The sequence below is a fragment of the Oratosquilla oratoria genome, chromosome 29 (assembly GCF_046742065.1).
Source record: "Oratosquilla oratoria isolate Oo_2021 chromosome 29, ASM4674206v1, whole genome shotgun sequence".
Classification (NCBI taxonomy): Eukaryota; Metazoa; Arthropoda; class Malacostraca; order Stomatopoda; family Squillidae; genus Oratosquilla; species Oratosquilla oratoria.
In genome coordinates this window covers 23517768-23524237 of record NC_134805.1, presented here as the reverse complement: position 1 = coordinate 23524237, position 6470 = coordinate 23517768, and positions in this window count along the sequence as shown.

Below are 6470 nucleotides of genomic sequence, written 5' to 3'. Positions count from 1 at the left end.
AATAAATTGATGCATAAGTGTGGAAATTTGTTTCGCAACATCTTTCAAGCATTTTTTTTTTTTTTACTTTTTGTTCTTCCATTCTGTACCAGTAGATCTGTGTCCATCGTTTGTTTGTTTGTTTGTTTTTCTCTGTCTATCTATTGAGCTTTTTCCCATTACAAGGGAGGTAGGCAAGTCAAGAGGGGACAAACCCACTCCTATCCATCACACAAAGGATTACAAAGGATTACATAGGCGGAGCACGGCGATAGGAAACCTCTTGGTCCATATCTAGGTCGGATGCAAAAAAATATATATAATAATGATGAATAAATGAATAAGTAATTAATAAATAAATTAACAAATAAAAAATATAATAATGTAAATAATAATATACATAAATAAATGCATAGGTATAGTTAAATAATAAACAGGTAAATAGTATATAATAATAAATTGACATATAACTAACAATAAATGAGAATCAAGCAAATAATAATAAACAAACAGACAAATGATAACAAAATGCTTAACATAAGAACATAAGAATGAAGGAGACTGCAAGAGACCATAAGGCCTACACTAGGCAGCTCCGTATACATCACCTGTCATCCTTCTTATCTTAGTTCCCTATGGATGATGGGGCATCCCTGTATCCCACTTCCTCCCCTAGGTCAAAAGCAAAACAACAAGACACAACACACCCACAGCAAGACCATTTCACTAAATTGGCGACCCCCTTATGTGTCAATATATCATACATACATACATATACCAAAGGCTCTCTTCCCCCTTACATAGGAGGTAGCCAAAAGACAGGGCATAGAAACCACTCCCACCCATTCCATCCCCTACATACTCCACTCCCTTCCACCCTCTTCCCTCTCTCTTATCTTGGCACCTCCTGGATGACGGGTCATCCCTGCATCTTGTCAACTGCCATGGGTCAGAAGCAGTGTTGCAAGACACAGCACATCCACAGCAAGGCCACTTCATTAATTCAATATATCATTCATACATAATCACTCCTGAAGCCCCCATCCCCCGCCCCCTGCCTTCCTTGCCCTCTCACCTCCTTTAGGAAGTACAGCACTGAGGAGCTGATACTCAAGTCTCTGGACTGGGTCTAAGATCTTTCCATTAACTTCAACTGTATTCATTACATTTTTTTCACATATGGGGAGCTGAAAACTAGTAACTGTTCTTCCTACCACTTTCAGCCAGTGACATAGAAACTGTTCCACACTGATATAACACAGACAATCCAAAATTTCTTATTAGAGAGATCTGTGGGAGGTTCCAAGGACCATTGCTAGCCACTATGGGGCTGTATGCTTTCCCCTTAGTGAAACTCAAGGAAACAATCATTTGATTTACTTGTTCAAAATTCTGACAAAGTTTTTTTTTTTCTAAACTCACTCTCATACCAACCACAGGCCCTTTCCAACTTATAAGGGTGACTGAGACTCTTCACACACCCTCATATTGGTAAAAAAAAAAAAAAAAAAAAGTGCAGCATTGCTTCTGACCTGGGCAGTAGAAAAAAAAAGTGCTGCATTGCCTCTGACCTGAGCAGTAGACTGGGGAGGCCCTCCATCCACAAGAAGCTAGGATAAAAGTGAAACAAAAAGTTAGGGAGTGAGTGCATACCTTACTGGAAACCTTCCTCATAAAGGGGAAGAATCCTTTTGGTATAATATAGACAGATAGATACTTTAGTCAATCAATCCATTGCATCAGGTCTCTTTTGTAGGAAACCCATGGCTACCAAGTAACCAGCTACAGCATCCAACCTAGTTATGGACCAAAATGTCTCCTGTCAGCATGCTCTGCCTTTGTAATCCTTTGCGAACCCAAAGGTCACTCAGGGAAGAGATACAGTACTGTGTTGTTGTCAAAGACTTGGTACTGACACTTTACAGCTGCACCTCCTTACATCTATCTATCTGTCTATAAAGCATGAGGCTTCTTCCCCCATTATAAAGGAGGTGGCTAGCCAAAGTATACACCCACCCTCGGCTATCTCATTCCCATACATCACCCACTTGTTTACCTTTTCAGCTTAGCTCTTTGTAAATAAAGGATAATCTCTGTTCTCTGCCCTCAGTCAGGGTCAGAAGCAATGCAGCAAGACACAGACAAACTATTGAGATGTATAAATGTACAAAAACCACCCTAATAGAACACCTGCACACAAAAACCAAAATCCTCCCTATACAACATCACATGAAAGTGATAACTACACACTTCTATTCAAAAGCCCCCAACTCTGCTCACTCATCTCATTACATAAGAACAACTAACCGAACATCTACACAATATATCCACACAAAAACATGTTCACATTCAAATCACAAAACGAGCCCTTCAAGACCAACCAATAAACTCCCTACTCTGCCAAACTTCCCTACCCCAGATATCAGCCCTACAGGAACCACACTACCATGCTTGCGTTCAAGTCACCCTCTAGCACTAAGACAACATCAGCACAGAACAGGTCTGGCTACAGAAGCAAATTGCACCATATGCAATCATTACACAGGATACCAAACATCTTATCTTACACTGTTCCACCCAACTATACCTAGACAAGACAATATTTCTTCCTTGAGTGACTTACATGCCAATTATGTGGCTGTTGTCAATTACATGGTCTACCCATGGGCCTCCTGCATGACAAAACAGGGGAATGGATGGATTGATTGCATCAAAATAATGACAAGCTGCATTAAAACAATCAATTGGACAACACTAAAAAAAAAAAAAAAAAAAAAAAAAAATCTTTAGTCCTAGCTTGGCCTCATTTTCAGTCCTGAAACATAACACATAATTTTATGTTTTGTACTTATTGCCACACAATAAATGAGAGGAATCTATACAGAAAGTGGTTAAAGAAAGTCATTTTATGAAAATTTCTATTATTGATATTCAATATATATACATACATCACATTCTCAAGTTAAATCTATTCAAATGAGACATCCCTTCTGGAGTCAAGTAATATCAGTTCCTTTCTTCTTTAATTCATGTTCATATATTAGGGCTGCCATATCTTCATGTTTTCTCATTCTTTCCCGTTCCCTTATTGGAGCTACTAGCCACTTGTATCTGAAATCAAAGAAAAATTTTATTGTCACAGGGCTATAGAGTGTCGCATGTGCCTGTTGTTGCCCCCACAGAGCAGGAATGCAGGAACATGTTGCCAGGCCAAGTGGACTACCAGTGAACACCTATGAACTATGAATGCCTCCAAACTGGCCCAAAACCCCCATATCCACATGGAGGTGTGACCCTGAGGAGCTGGCACTTAGTTACTGGATATAGCCCAGAAACTCATTCTATTTACCCTCCCACTGAACCCCAACTATCTTTCCTTCCTTTATTTATTTATCTTTTTTTTTTCACATAAGGAGGTCAGTACCTCATCACCTGCCCTGATGCTTTTCCTATTAGCCAGTGACATAGAAACCAATCCAGGTCTATATACATGCCCAACATGTACAAAAACTCTAAACTACATATATACATCTATCAAATGGAACATATGCCACTCTTGGTTCCACTTGACAAGCACAACACTTTCCAACACAAACCAGAAAACAAAGAACTGGAGCTGCAACAATCACATTACACATGTACCCAAAATCAAGATGATGATGATGTGGTTTAACGTCACAAACTCCCCCTATCAGCAGGCTAGGACAGTGCCCCTTATAGAAGACATGGTAGTGTGGAATTTAATGAACTATGCCCTTGGTTCAACTTCACCGGTGGCAGGGTTTGAATCACTATCCTCTCAACCTTCACCACAAGTACGGTAACAACGTCCTAAACCGCTCGGCCAGCAAGCTTCCACCCAAAATCATACTAACACAAAAACACATTTTAAATATACTTTGAGATAGTTGTATAATCCATTTACACCCATAATAAGTTGCTCATTGTTGAATTATATCTGGCATCAGCCACAACAAAATCCATCCTTTTCCCTTGTATGGGGGAGGAATGAAATTGAGAAGGGAGTCACTTATTCCTATTCTTTCAATAGAAGGTTCTTACCCAAACACGAAAGTAGTTGTGAAGACAAGGCCTGCACACATGAGAGGAAAGACCCCTACAGATGGCTTGGCCTTCCCCTTGCTTAAAAAACCCTGAAAAAAAAAATACAGAACATATTATTTTCTATAAATGCTAAATCATGACATTCAATAAATATCAATACTCAAGATAGTGGTAGCAGAGTAATTCAGTCAATAATAATAATATACTGTACTTAATGTTCAGTGGAATGTAGAGTATGTTACAATTATATGGAGTATGGGAAAGTCTGCTGAAGGCAGTCATGAGTTTTCGTATCAGTAATAGGACATCCATGAGGGTCAGGAATGGAGAGAGTGAATGGTACGAGATGAACATGGGGCTACATCAGGGTTGTGTAATGTTGCCATGGTTGTTCAATGTATGTATTGATGAAGTGATAAGTGAAGTGAATGCAGGGGTACTAGGCAGAGAACTGGAATTGGTGAGTGAGAATGGAAGGACAAGGAAGTAAACCAGTTCTTCGTGGGTGATACTTTACTTGTGACTGATTCTAAGGAGAGACTTAAACAGCTGGTGACTAAGTTTGGAAGTGTCACATCTTTGTGCAATTATGAAAACGAAATTATAATTGTATGTATACATTTATGTAATGTAAATAACATACATACATACATATACCATGGGCTTTAAATTCAGAAAGATAATTATTGCCAGTTTGTGTATGTATTGTGATTTCACAGAATTTCTTGCTTCAAAGGTGGCTGGTGGATCACTACAGCATAATGACCCACTTACTTGACTTACTCATATTTTTATTATTCTCTTATACCTCTAAATTGTCTTTTCTTGTGCCAAGTGCCTTACATCCTTGGTCAAGCAAGCTACCAAAATTCTCTTACATGTGTATTATCCTTATTACAAAGGATTACAAAGGCGGAGCATGCCGACAGGAGACCTTTTGATCCATATCTAGGTCGGATGCAAAAAAAAAAATCATATTAATAATAAAACAATAAATAAAAACTATAATAATGTAAATAAATACAATACATAAATAAATGCATAGGTATAGTTAAATAATAAACAAACAGGTAAATAGTAAATAATAATAAATTGACATATAACTAATAATAAATGAAAATCAGACAGACAAATGATAACAAAACAAAAACAAATAATATAAGATAAATTATAATCATTACAGCATCTTACTTAGGTATTTATCTTACTGATTCTTAAAGCTTCGAACTGAACTACATTGCACTACCTGTGCAGGAAGTTTATTCCATTCATTTACTACACGGTTGGCAAAGTTGTTTCTACCTACTTCCAAATTGAATCTATTTCCGGATAGTTTGAGACCATTGTTTCTTGTCTGATTCTCATTCAATGTGAAAATTTTGTCACTTTTGATGTCACTTTTGATGTTGTCATGTCCCATATTTAAATATAATATGGGACATTCCAAATCTGTGTTTGGTTATAAATGTTTTTACTTGAGTTATTAATTAGAAACAAGAAGATAAGTGAATAAATAAAAAGTATTTCAAAATTTTAAAAATCTAATTTCATTTAAATAAAAATATATACACCAGAGGGAACATTAGCCTGGTCAAAACAGCTGTAGGATTCACACCACCAGTCTTTAAATTGCATATGGTTAATATATTTAAGTCAAATATAAAATTCATATTACACATACTGTATATGCAATCCTACCATCTATTAAGTCACTGGAAAATTAACTGGAGGACTCCTGCAATTTTGAATCACTTTTTTCTACTGCCGCTACTTTCTTCTCTCCTACATAACCAATCAGAAGTGGCTTCCAGATGTATACACCTCCAAGAATTCCAATAAATGTGAAGATAGCCAGCTGAGGTATTGTTATACTGAAAAAAGTACCTCAATTAAGAAATGGTTCATGTAAATACAATAAATAAGCTTATAATAACACACTCTCCCATCACAAGTGCACACCCAAAGAACACTTGGTCTGGACCAGACATAGGTTTTCCATTACCTCCTTCCACAATTTTCATACTACCATTTCCATACAAAGAGCTGATTACCTGTGAGTGCTACCTTATTCCTACTAGGCTGTAACATAGAAACAGCCACACACATTCACCAGAAACAATAGTAACTTTACTTCCTAGAGTTCTATGACAGAGTTCAAAGACTGCAGGGTTCTAGTCTGAGAAACTAGAAGCAGCAATCGAATTTGAATGGCAAACTACTAAATTGAGGAAAGACTTTTTGAAGGAAAGATACATGAGGACTGAAATAAAAGATGAGACGTCAAGCTTGAGAGCAGTAACAAGATAAGTTCCACAAAGTTCAGTGTTCGCACCAATAACGTTTCATCTATGTCAATGACATGATGGAAGGAATAATAAGCTATGCCAATATGTTTGTAGATGACACAAAAATCATGAGAAGAGTGA